Raw genomic sequence first — 14,926 nt, 5'->3', positions numbered from 1 at the left:
ATTTGGTCTTGAACTCATGTTGGCCCTCATCTGAGAATCAATTCCAATAGCTAAGGATTCCATTGACATCTTGGTTTTTCTGCTAGAATCTCACCTTATTTGGTAGCATACTCTGCTATCCCATTAGCAATTATCTAGCTAGCATGTCTCCTTTCTAAGTCTGGTGCCTCCTCTGATATCCTAAGGATCTATCTAGGTATGTCATATCTCAGATACAATAGAACTTTTTAAATTAAGAAAAAGAAAATGACAAACTATCAACACAACTTATGATGCCAAACTACCCTAGGTGTCCTAGTATTATGCATTGTTGAGGGGTATGGCACATGACTTTGAACCATGGGCGAGAATACGTGGTTTGCTAGTGCATAATTCAAGATCTAGCTCATTGTTCTAAAGGCTCCTAGAGTATCTTCGAAGAGAATATTTCAAGTGAGGGTATTTTTATGAGACCAATACAAAGGACTAAACCCCAAGGAGGCTCCACTAATTCTTCTCTCTCAGAGTGCCTGAAGGGTAAGAAACAACTACTGAAAAGTAAACAAATAACAAATGATGAAAAAAAAAAAAAAATCATGCGAGCACAAAAGGGTGAGTAAAAACACAAATAAACACCAAACACATAAAAATGCTATAAAAAGGTTTTAAAACACACACACTCACACACACAAGTACACGAGTAGCTTGACTGTCATTAAGTCCAATTAAATTTGAAGAAGACTTGGAGTACCTTGAAAAACTAAAGAAAGGATATCAAATATGAAAAAATGTAAAATGAAAAAACATACAAGAGGAATGCAGAAGTAGAACTCGATTTCTTCCTGAAAAGGTATTTGCTTTTTCAATTAAGATGGAACAATCCTTTGAATCAAAAAATGATCAATAATATCAAGGTATATTTTTTCCTACTTAGACTAATAAACCCAAGAGAAATTATTTTTTTTATTTTAATTTATTATTAACTTATTACAAACTCACATATGTTTCTTTATCATTTTTTTTAGAATTGCCAAGGGTTAGGGCACAATCCACGGTTGTTGGATAAAAAATGATAAAACCAAGGTAAAATGAAATTAACTATTGTGATTATGTAATTGCATGCTATGATGTCGTCATTATTTGTTTTGATTTTGTTATCTGCATCATTATTTTTTTTTTTTGACTTTGGTTTCTATTGAAAATTGAGACCAAGGAAGAGGATGGTATGCATGGAGTATGGAGCATCAAGAATGGACTAATGAGCATGGCACATAGATGCATTAAGTGATTTTGGCATGGATGATGGGTCAATAGATGATAAGCAATAGCGGACACTTTAAATTTCTATGTTTATGTTGGAGGAAAGAATTAAATTTTCATTTAACGTGTCACTGGTGTGTAATCCAAAAGCCTTATTTCACTTTTGATGGTCTGTGGCTTGTATTTGATGGTGTTGTAGTTGTACTATATATAGTGTAGACAATAAATAAATAGGCCTGAATGTTCTATTTACTGCTTAAGTGGCTAATGGCTGGTGTGTTAGACTCTGCATTAGAATTTTGCAGTAAATGCAGCATGAGCCATAGGCCATAAGCCATGACTTTGCAGGATTTTGCATCATTGAGAAATCTGCATACCACTCATTTCATTTTCAGCATAGATTTTGCATGATTTTGTTGCTTATTTGTTGAATACAATTAAGGCAATTGATTTGAGGCTTTGAACACTTTTTTTTAGCACAAAATATGAATATAATTAGAAGGAGCAATAGGAACATAATATGAATTTTTTTTGTTTAATTTTCCAAGAATTTGCAAGCTTTGCAGCAGGTTAATAAATTAGGTTAACTTCAGTTAATCAAGTACCTAAAATGAAGTTCAATCGGTTGAGGATTTGGTTAAGGCCCTTAGTTCAATTAACTTCAGTTAGGCTTCTTGGTTAACCAAACTTCTTTGATGAATTCCATACTAATAGATTGCACTGCCGTAGTTGTAACCTAGGATCATCAAAGTATGCAAGATCAATAACATACTTTGTTCTTTGGTCAAGCATTGAATCAATGATGTGTGTTTCTAGAACTATTCATCAAGTAGCTCTTTCAAGGCGCACAGTTTCGTCAACTGCAGTGTAGAGACCCAAAAAATGGAATTAATGAGAAAATAAAGAAGAAGGAAATTTGGTTTCGTGTAGATCAAACCGTCGATGGATTGGTGGGAGGCCAAAAAACCATCAACGGTTTTGTGTAACCACGGCTCAATAATGGTAAAATGGTGAAAAACAGAAGGGTTAAAACCCAAATCGGCAATGGTTTTGTTTGGCAGTGCTGAATTAAAGGGGAACTGTAGCTTGTTTGGTTTAAACAAAACATAATCTCTTTTTCTCTCTCTCAACCCATGGACACCCTCTCCCTTCTCTCTTCGATTTCGCTCCGATTTCAACCCAATTCTACGATCAAATGCTAGCACGGGGTCCTAAGAGTGACCCTTAGCAGGTTAACCGGAGTAGATTTTCAATTAGGTATTCCAGATACCACTCCAAGGTTGAGGTAAGGGAGATAAATTACTAGTTGATTTACAATTTAACTAGTTATTGGAGTGTGTGGGCCTAGGAAATGTGAATATGATTATAATTCTAGAGTTGAGTTGATTGAACTGGGGAAATATGATTTTAGGGTTTTGAGCTCTGAAACGCCGCAGATGTGGGTTTAGAATCTTTGCAAGAATCCTCTCAATAAGCAGGTAAGGGGAATAAATTATAGCAGGTATTTTTAGGAAATTAACTGTTGATTAAAGTATGTGAAATTGAGAACATGGTATATAGTTTGAAAAACTATGATATGAATATTTTTCCTCTGATTATTATATTATGATTATCAGTTAAAAATTTGTGTGACATGAGAAATATGAAATAACCGTTTTATACTAAGGATGTGCTATATATTGATAAATATGATTTTCATTGAGAAGTAATGATAAGAGTTATACAGATGTTTTATACAAAAATGAAAATATGAGATATATTGATATGTTCGATATGGATATGAAGATATGAAAAATATAGATATGTTTTTCATAGAAATGATGATATATGTTATTATTCAGTACTGATGAAATGAGATACACAGATATGCTTTTACTAGGAAATGATGAAAATATGTTATATAGATATGTTTTCAATAAGAAATGATGAAATATGATATACAGTTATGTTTCTATTGAGAAATGATGATATAAGTGATATATGAGAATTATACACATATGATGAGATATTCAAACATGATGAAATATGAAAATAGAAATGTGGAAATGAGAACCCTGATGGACCAGAGTTATATTGAGAGCACGGTGTCGTTTCTAGTATATGTGTTAGTGCAACCAAACTTCTTGTATTGAGTGCGACGAGACAGTCAATTAGGGCTGTGAAGGGTTATGTTACCCCCTAAGGTCTAGACCAGGATTGGGTAGGCCAATCGTACTACAGACGCGTTTGTTTTTATCTAACCTAGTAGGCCAACCACGGTTAGGTCCCGCCTATGGGCCGCATAACCCAGTCATGTGGGGTGAATACATGATGATGTGATATGAGTATCGTCAGGATGGTTTCTCATTACAAATGTGATAATTGTATGTTATAATACGATGAACAGTCATGAGTTACAAACGCGATGTGCTATATGCTAGTGGATACTCATTGGCTAGAATATGAATGTGAGAAATGAAAAGAAAAATGATCAGCCATGAGTTACAGATGTGTCATGGTATATGCTAGAGGATACTCATGGGTTAGAATGTGATTATAAGAAATGAAAGCTTATGAAAGCATGCTGAAATATGATGATGAGAAATGAAAGCTTATGAAAACATGTTGAAATATGATGATGAGAAATGAAAGCTTATGAAAACATGTTGATATATCATTCATAGAAAAGAAAGTTTACGAAACTATGTTTATATATATATATATATATATGATTATGAGTACAAATCTGTATGTTTTTCTTAGCTGATATAATTATTTAAATGAATGTGTTATGATATAATCAAACTCATGTTGCCACACATTGTGAATAATTTATTTTGTCTTACTGAGAGGTATCTCACTTAGAATTTAAACATTTCAGAAAACAAAGACAAACAAGCAGAGAGAGCTCCGAGGGAGAGGAGACCATAGTACCTTAGTAGTTAGGGTAAGCATTTTTGAGCTGGGGATGTATTTTGTATGACCCCAGAGTATTTTATGGATTTTTTGGGATGTATATGGATTTGTGTATGTAAAGATGAATAGAACTCTGGCATTTGTATTTGGGATAGTGTATATATTGACTTCCGCTGTTTGGTATACTTTTGTGAGATGGATTGTTCACCTGGTACCCTATGTCGGGTCGGGTCATGCTGATATGGTATCAGACATAATTGACAGATACTTGATAGAGATATTTGATAGATGTGTGACATATTATTGTTTATAAAAAAAATGGTAGAAAATCAAATCGTCACATGCAGAGAGCCTTCCTCCTTGTCACCGCCCAAAGCACCATTGCAAACCCAGGATTGAACCCCAGTTGAACCATCAAAAGGAAAAACATTGACGTCGAATGAGATGCTAACACTGTTGTATGTCGATTCCTTTTGTCTTACCTCTACCACTAGCCTCCTTAACCTCCAGCACCCTGTATGATCTCACTGTGCACAAACCTTCAATCACGTACACTATCCCTTCTCTTTCAATAGTGGCAAAGACTGCATGCACCAAATTAGCTTCCTACTAAAAAAAATCACCGAATCCCCCTTCATATAATCATACACCACCCACTAGTTCTTATCCAATAATCCCAACTTCTGTTAACCTCCAAAAATTTAATTCTTTGGGTTCAACTTTAATTTAGACATACATTATTGACGAGGAAGAAATTAAAAATATAAGGAAATAGTGAAGAAAAGAAAATATATATATACCTTGTGATGAGGAAGGGAGAGGTGGGGTATTTTGAAGCCGCCTTCAAATGTCCAGTGTAATTATTGACTTTGTAAGTGAAAGTATCGTTGGAAATGATGATGATGAAGCCATTGACGATGAGTGACTTTCTCCACACTCTAAGAGATGTACAAATATCAGCACTTGCGTTATCATCAGCACCATAATGATTTATCTGTGTTCTTGACGGAGATCTTCTAAAGGAAATAGGCATCTTCATGATGTAGTGCCCCAACAGAGCTGCTTGATGAACAATTCTAGGAACACACAAACTTCATTGGTTCAACGCTTGACCAAAGAACAAGTTATGTGTCTGCATGAGTTGTATGTGTGGTGTAACTATTAGATTGATTTTGTTAATAATCCTAGGAATTTGATTAGTTGACCAATCTTGTATATTAAATATAGAAATATTTAGTTTCCCTTAAAATAGGATTGTTTCCTACTTTATAGGATGTAGTTGTATCTATATATTGCCTCCGACTTGAAAAAAATACATAATAAGAACTTAATACTTCGGAAAGCACCTTAGCAATTTCCAGTAATGCCCCTATCGACCTCCTTTCTTCTATTGTTTTCCCTTTTGAGTTAAATCAGCAACATCAATAGCAAATTGTTAAAGCTCTTTTAGGTGTTGCTAGGATCAAGATGTTGTTCCGCCCCTTGTCCTTGTTATCCACAAACACCATTGTTTAACATGGTATCAAAGCAATTCTAATATTAAAAAAACTCTCTAACATGAATCAAATCTCGTATTCTGAAGCTCATACCTAAATATCACCATAACAATTTTTTTTATTTCTCCTTCTTGTTCATCTGAAGCTACATTATGGATCTCAATCCCATTGTTCCAACCATACCAAACAACCCAACACCACCAATTATTGTCCACCAAGACAATTTTGTGCTCCCTACCATTATCACACTAGATGAGACCAATTACTCATTATGGTCTCAACTCATGGAGATGTGTATTGGCGCTCGCAACAATGCTGGATAACTCACTGGAGAAGCAAAAAAATCTGCACCCGAAGATCCCAAGCTTGGAACATGGATTACCGAAAATCACGAAGTGAAAATCTGGCTTATTGACTCAATGAGTCCATCACTGATGGAGCAATTTATTCGTCTCCCCACAGCCAAGGAGATATGAGAGGAAATATCAAAAACCTTCTATGATGGATCGGATGAAACCTATATCTATGAGTTGAAACTAGAGATCTTTTTTCTACCACACAAAATGGTCGATCATTATCAACATACTATAATGAACTCTTTTATTTTCCAGGAAATCGATCATAGGACTATATCTTTGGAAGGAACAGTTGAAGGGGTGGTCCAGTTGCATTCCGCAATGGCTAGGCTTCAAGTTCGTATTTTTAAGAGTGGACCTAACTCTAAATTTGATTAGGTCCATGGAGAACTCTTATAAATAGACCCAAAACTTGATTTGGAGAGCACATATGCATATGTGAGGAGATAATATCAACAAATAGGCAATGGGAGGCTTTTGCCCAATCTCCAAAAGCTTGGCTATGTTGGCCGACCAAACTCGGAAATGACCATCATCTAGCTCATCGAAGAATCGAAACAATCAATCAATTGGGAAGTCTAGCTGCCTAGTATGTACTCATTGTGGTGAAACGGGCCATTAGAAATAGTGATGTTATGAAATCATTGGCTATCCTAAGTGGTGGGACTTCACAAAGAAACTTAGAAAGAAGATTGTAGAGAAATCTATGGTGACATCTATAGAAGAAGACCAATCGCAACCTATAGCAAACATTGCCCACCCACTTTTGCTGGTAAGGCATTTGTATTCTTCTGCAACTTCTAAGAATAGTACTTGGATTATTAATACAGGTGCATCCAATTATATGACTAGGGACTTCGGTCAGTTACAACCTCTTCTCCCTTCTCCTCAATATATTATCTCCACGGCTAATGCAGTACCTCTCCTATTATTGGAGAGGGATCTGTCATCTTATTTAATACTCTCACAATAGATACAGTCTTTGTTGTTCCATCACTTGAATATAATCTTTTGTCTGTTAGCCAAATTACCTCCACTTTTGTTTTTACTGTAACTTTTTTGCCCTCATTTTGTGTTTTTCAGAACATTCCAACTCGAAAGATTTTTGGTTATGGTGTTAGGCAGGGCAAACTCTACTAATTGGATTTGATAGAAAATGGGGAATCGAAATTTAGTCAAGCGAATCAAACTAGTGTCCAATACAAAGCTCGAGCAACTATATGTTTGTGACACCGAATACTAGGACATCTTTCTTTTGGTTATCTTATAAAATTACAACCACATTTTTTTTCAGTTCTGAATGATTTGTATTTTCATTGTGACATTTGCAAACTGGCTAAAAGCCACTGTATTTATTATTTACCAAGTTTGAATAAAAGTTTAGAACCTTTTGTGGTTATTCACTCTGATGTTTGGTGTCCTGCAAAAAATCCCCTCTATTTCTAAAGCTTGTTGGTTTGTTACATTTATTGATGAATGTGTTGTGAAAATTGAATGTACAGAGGAAACAAATGATCATACAATGCAGAATCAACATTGAAATATACAGAACCACAATCACACAAAGTATAATGAAAGCAATAAAATAATTACACAAAGAATTACATGGTTCTACAATGTCTAAATCCACGAGAGCAATCAGCAATGAAATTTTTACTATCTTGTGTAAAAAGACACTGAGTTACATCATACAACATGTATATATAAGTTTCCTAGAGGCTTTCCCTCCAAAACCCAACCTATATAATGTCCCAATTCAAAATTTGAAAACAAACGTTGAGTAACCAAGCCAAACTGTCGGTTTAATACTGAGATCAAACAGTCGAAGTAATAGACTCAAAATGGTCGATTGTTTCACTACATTGGACCAAACCTTCCACTCAACATATGAGTCACATATTACAACAATCTCCACCTTGACGAATATACGCCCCTTAGGAGAAAACTGAAAACATAAACTCGCTGCTCCACCTTGGGACAATAGGTTGGGACGACCTCCTATCTAGTAATTGGAGACATTTAGCAAGCCTAAGCAATGCTTGAACTTCCGGCTCTACCTTGGGACAATAGGTTGGGACCGCCTCTTGTCTAGTAACTAGAGACATGTAGCAGGTGAAAAAGACCCGAAAAATTAAAATGATAAAAATAATTATAAAAAATAATAAATAAAATAATTAAATAAACAAATAAAAGGAATAGTAAAAAATTAATTTAATTAAATTAAAATTATTTATTAGTAATTAATTAATTAATTAAACATTATTAAATTGAATTAATTAAATTCAGTAAAATGGTGGTTATGTATATATTTATATATATAAGTATATAATATAATATGTTATTATGTTAAAGTAAGTGAAGGAAAAAAAAAAAGGAAAAGGATAAAAAAAGCTTCCTGAAAAATCCAAATTGAATTTGGATTTCGGAGAAGTTGCGCCTCTCCACTATGCTTCTCTCTCTCGCCAATTCACTCTCCTCCTTCTTCCTCCTCTCTCTCCTCATTTTCTCAACCAATATTCAGCCAATCGGAAAACGGAAGGTACCGCTAGATTCCTAACTCCGCCACTGACATTTCTACCGGAACGGATTTGTCGTGGGAGCGGCGTAGGCACCACTCTTGGAAAAAGGTATATTCCCTATATTTTCTTAATTTCTCCTTAAATCTGCCACTAAATTGACGATCAGATACCACCACGGGGTCTTAGTCATGATCGTTGACGTTTTGGTCGGAGTAAATTTTCAATTTGGGTATCCGAGGCACCACTCCAAAGCGAGAGTGGGATTTGAGGAATTAAGTAAATTTGTTATATTTGAGAGTATAATTATTTATTTGGAATTTACAGGCCTAAGAAATGTTAAAATAGTATTTTATTTAAGATTGATTTAATGGAACTAGGATTTTTTATTTAGGGTTCGAGTGAACGCCACGTGTATCTTTTCGGGGCTCCTATTGGCGTAGTTTAAGAAATCAAGCAAGGGAGAATATATATTAAATCATATTTTTATGAATTAATTGAAAAATGACATATGTTATGGATATACGTGTATATGTTTTTGTATGGGTTTAAAAATGTCAACCGTTTAAATTATGATTTCTTGAGCCTATGACTATTTTATTAGTTATGTATATGTGAAAAATGAACTGAGGAAAGTAAAGTATTTTTTAGGATAATTATGTAAGAAATGAAAGGTATATTTTTAGTATATAAATATTAAATGTAGGTTGGCTTATTTTACAGGAAATATATATATATATATATATATATATATATATATGAATTTTACTGCTAAATAGTGTGGCATGAGTAAAATAGAATTCTGTGTGGAGTTATGTTATGTGTATGAAATGCAGGATATACAGGTAATGAACTAAAATGAAAATTTTATATGAAATATGTTGCATGTGAGTGTTAATGCAACTATGGAAACAACCACGGCTGAAAAATGCCGAAACTAAACAACCACGGCTGAAAAGATATCGAGATTAAACAACCACGGCTAAAAAGATGCCGAGACTAAACAATCACAGCTGAAAAGATGCCGAGACTAAACAACCAAGGCTGAAAAGATGCCGAGACTAAACAAACACGGTTGAGAAGATGCCAAGTGTTTTATGAATTAAAATGAAAATGAGAATGAAATGGAAATGAAATGTGATATGTGAACAATGCAAAATGGGAAAGAGTCCTGTAAAGTGAAACGCTATGAAATGTCAAAACTGAGAACATGAACAGATGTGAATTATAGAATAATGATAGACAGAATAATGTATAATAGTATTATTAGTATTTATACTAGTAGAACATGTTATGTTTGGGCGGGGCAAACTCTTCGCTCGAGAGCTTGCTGAGAAAGGCGAGTGCCCTAGTAAGTATCAGATGTGGTAGTAGGCTGCATAACGTACTAGGGCAAAGAGAAACTACTTGTATGGGCGGGTCGATTTCTCTATTCTCGGGACATACGCTGGTAAACTTTTGCATGAACCGTGTGAGTACGAGATTAATCTATCACTTGACGACTTACTGAGTAAGGTGAGAATCTTGGTATGCTTCAGCCGTGACCTTTGGGTTGCCTATTGTATCAGAGCAAAGGGGTGCTACTTGTATGGGCGAGTAATCACCCCTATCCTTAGGTAATCTCGTGGGTAAAATATCTTACATGTGTTTAAATAGTATCAGAAAATGATTTTATAAATTATGTTAATAATTTGCAATTGATGAAAAATATGTTATATACAAACCTCATGTTGATCTCACACTGTTTTAATATATTGTTTCTTCCCTTACTGAGATGTGTCTCACCTGAATATGAACTTATCTTTTTCAGGACCTCCACGAGATCGAGCTTAGAAAGCTCAAGCTATTATAACTTTTTTGAGAAAAAAAAAAGTATAATTTTGATGATATTTTGGGATGTATATATTTTATATTTTATGTTTTATGTTTTAAGTCTTCTAAGAAAAGGATGGTTGTGAATTCTAGAAGTTGTAGATTATGCTTTTGGAGATGTATATATATATGTAGATGTAGGTTGATGGATGGATTATTTGGGTAGTTATAGTTAGAACTTTGGTATTTTATTGTTGAAGGATTATAATTATGTTTTTCATTGCGTGATTGAATTGAGTATCGGGTTCAGATGAATTAATGACGTGGCACCCGGGTCCCACAAGGCGAGTTTGGGGCACCATGGAGCATGTTTATTTAGAATAACATATTGGATCCTGTTATTGGGTTCGGGGCGTTATAGCAAGTCCAATCAATGCTTGAACTTATCTATGGTAACTGACTTTGTCAAGTAATCTGCTACGTTCTCAAATGTGTGAAATTTCTCAAGCACAAGTTCACCTGAAGAAACCAACTCTCAAATCCTGTGGAGCCTTACATCTATTTGTTTGGTTCTTGCATGATACACTTGGTTCTTCGTCAAAGACATGACACTCTGATTGTCACAAGGTAGTTGAACTCCACCTTATTGTATACCCAACTCCTTGACTAAACCAGTAAGCTACAATGCTTCCTTAGCAGTTTCGGTGATTGCCATACACTCCGATTCAGTTGTTGATAATGCAACCAAAGATTGTACCATGGACCTCCAACAAATAAGTCCTCCCACAAGCGTGAACACATACCCTGTTGTAGACCTCCTGTCATCCAAATCCCCTCCATAATCTGCATCAACATATCCTACAACTAATGGATCACTTAGTTGGTTCCTGAACATTATTCCATAGTGAGAAGTACCCTATAAGTAACTGAAAATCCATTTGATGGCTTCCCAATGTTGCCTACCTAGATTTGAAAGAAACTTACTTACAAGCTAACTGTTTATGCTAGGTCCAGCCTAGAACATACCATAGCATACATTAAGCACGCCACTACACTAGCATAGGGAACTTTTGACATGTCACGGATATCATCATCCATCCTTGGGCATTGAGTGGTAGACAATTTAAAATGATTCACTAACAATGTACTTACCAGTTTTGCATCAGTCATGCTAAACCTCTCCAACACCTTCTCCACATAACAGCCTTGAGATAACCCTAGTCTCCTTGTAGTTATGTTCTCGCGAATTTTCATCTCAAGAATTTTCTTGGTTGCACCAAGATCTTTCAAGTCAAAGTTTTTATTCAATAGTGTCTTCAACTGATTTACTTCAATCATATCCTTCGCAACAATTAGCATGTCATCAACACAAAGTAACAGAAAAATGAGAGAACCATCATCAATATTCTTTACATACACACACCAATCATATTCACACCTCCTGTAACCTATCCGGATCATATAGGAGTCAAAACGTTTGTACCATTGCCTCAGAGACTGTTTCAACCCGTAAAGTGACTTCTTCAGTTTACAAACCAAATGCTCTTGTCCAAGTTGACTGAACCCTTCTCTATGTACCATATAAATCTTCTCCTCCAAATTACTATGGAGAAATGTTGTTTTTATGTCCATTTGCTCCAAGTGCATATCATAATGTGTCACCAATCCCAACACTATCCTGATGGAAGTGTGCCTGACCACAGGGGAGAAGATTTCATCATAATCAACCCCTTTCTTCTGTGAGTATCCCTTTGCTACTCACCATACCTCAAACTTCTCTCTTTCCTTTTCTGATACCGCTTCCTTCTTCCTATACACTCACTTGTAACCTATCGCCTTCTTCCCTTTTGGAAGCTCCTTCAAGTCCCACGTCTAGTTCTTATGCAATGACTTTCCTCCACCATAGCACTCATCCATCTACTTTCCTCATGACTGTGTACTGCCTTTTGAATAGTAGTTAGATCCTTGCAACTGGTAATGAGAGTATAAGACACCAAATCATTAAATCCATACCTAGACAGTAGCGTGATAGTGCTTTTCGATCTGTGTATAGCAATACTGTCATTTTGTTGGTTTCTCGAGTTAGAACTCCGTGCATTCTGAATATTGTCATCACTGCTCTTAGTCTCTAACTCCACCTGCGTAACATGCTCATCTCTGGTCTAGTTTTCTGGCTTCTATTTCTGTTCAACTTCTTCCTAAGTACGCTTCATCATGACTTTCTTATTGAAAACCACGTCTCTACTGATCACCACCTTGTTTGCCATTGGATCGAATAGTTTGAACCCTTTCATACCTTTCTGATACCCCATAAAAAATGCAGCATCTAGACTTTGCATTAAGTTTTGATCTCCCCTCACTAGAAATACGCACATAGGCTGGACAACCGAATACCCTCAAACTGGAGTAGTTTACCATATTAGCTATCCATACTTCCTCTACAAATTTTCCCTCTAATGATGCCCTTGGTGATTGGTTAGCCAAGAAATATGTTATACTCACTGCCTTGGCCTAGAAGTTCTTTGCTAGTCTTGCATTCATCCTAAGACATCGAGCTCTCTCAGTCAGAGTTCAATTCATCCTTTCTGCCACACCATTTTGTTGTGGTGTCCAGCGAACAGTGAAATGTCTCCTTATGCCATGTTGCTTTCAAAACTCCAAGAACCTCGAATCAGCGTACTTGATTCCATTATCTGACTCGAGACATTTAATTCTCCTTCCGGTCTGGTTTTCCACCTCACCTTTCCACAATTTAAACCTGACAAACATCTCCGACTTGTGTCGCATGAAGTACACTCATACCTTCTATGAATAATCATTAATGAGACTCACAAAGTACATATGTCCAATCTGTGATACTACTCTCACCGGCCCCCAAACATCCGAATGAATGAGTCAAGAATACCTTCCATCTTGTGAGTGGTTGTTTTGAACTGCACCTTGCTCCACCTATAACTGTAGTGCCCAATAGTGCAAAGATGTTTCCCGCAAACTTCTGCCCTTTCATCACCATTAGAACACCTTTACACACACCTTCATAACCCCACTTTCAGACTTGTAACTAAAGCTCTTACAATCCAAAGGGCCTAATGAAATCAAATCTTCCGTAGATCTAGTATGTGCCTTACATCACATAATGTTCTTACAATACCATCATACATTTTAATTTTGACATTTCCTATTCCAATTTCTTTTTTTTTTTTTTTAATGAAGCATCATTTCCCATCACAATAGAATCACAATCAACTGAGTGTTGGACCATTTTTTATTTGGTGTCCTATGATAAGAGCACGCTGCATTTAGGATCCAAGAATCCATGAGGCGATCCGACCCTGATGAAATAGAAAGCAGATCACCATCACTGCTTTATGAGTTTCCTTCCTCTACTATATTCACTGATTTTGAACTTCTTGCTTGATTTTCATCATTCCCCTTGTTCCTTTCCTGAAACTCTAATTTTATGTGTCCTTTTTTTCCACACTTAAAACACCGAATATCCTTCTTCTTCTTGGACTATGACCGTGACTTATAACCACTCAATATGTTCTGAAATTTGCTTCTCCCACACTCCTAGTTACCCTTTACCACAAGCCTTTCACCATATGAAATTTCATCACTAGCCTTCTTTCTTTGATGAAAACCCAACAGTGCACTTGTTACCTCTTCTAAATTTAGGGTTTCTTTACCCCATGTTAGAGTAGTAACCAAATTTACATACGTGTGAGACGCAAGTAGGGAATTCAATAGAATCAACACCTTGTTTTCCTCTTTGAACTTCACATCAACTTGCATCAAATCACTTATAATTTGATTGAATGTATTGATGTGTTGGTTCAAATCTGAACCATATGTCATCTTAAACCAATACAACTTCTGCTTAAGATATAATTTGTTCATTAGAGATTTAGACATATACCTGCTTTCAAGTTTCTTCCGAACAGCCGCAAGAGATTCCTTATCTATGACGTGATAACACATCATTTGTGAAACGCCGTATATGAAAGGTTTAAAAGGATTAGATGTTACTATCTATATCAACAAAGGTGCACCTTACTTTTCAGGAGTCATCCCATAAGAATTCCACAGTTAAGTGTGCTTGGCTTGGAGTAATCTTGAGATGGGTGACCTTCTGGGAAGTTTTCTCAATAAGTGTGTGAGTGAGGACAAAACACACTGAAAAAGACATGTGTTGGTCTGTCGGACTAGTCATTAGTCTAATAAGACCCGCCCCCTATTGTCTGGTCTAGGTGGAGAAGGAGAGATACAGTGCTCCCTAATAGATCTAAGTTGGGGCGTTACAAAATGGTATCAGAGCAATTACCCAACCAGTAGTGTGATGAGATTCACATCACCTGGGTTTGGAAATATGGGTTCGCAATGAGAACGTTGCGTTCTGTAAGTGGGGGAGAATGTGATACCCTGTGGAAGAAAGGCTTAAAAAGATTAGATGTTACTACTCATATCAACAAATGTGCACCTTTCTTTTCGGGAGTCTTCCCATTAGAACTTCACTGTTAAGCATGCTTGTCTTGGAGTAATCTTGAAATGGGTGACCTTCTGGGAAGTTTCTCAAGAAGTGTGCGAGTGAGGACAAAACACATTGAAAAGGACA

This window comes from Malania oleifera, chromosome 5 (genome assembly GCF_029873635.1).
Source record: "Malania oleifera isolate guangnan ecotype guangnan chromosome 5, ASM2987363v1, whole genome shotgun sequence".
Classification (NCBI taxonomy): domain Eukaryota; kingdom Viridiplantae; phylum Streptophyta; class Magnoliopsida; order Santalales; family Ximeniaceae; genus Malania; species Malania oleifera.
Note: the sequence above shows the minus strand (reverse complement) of the source record.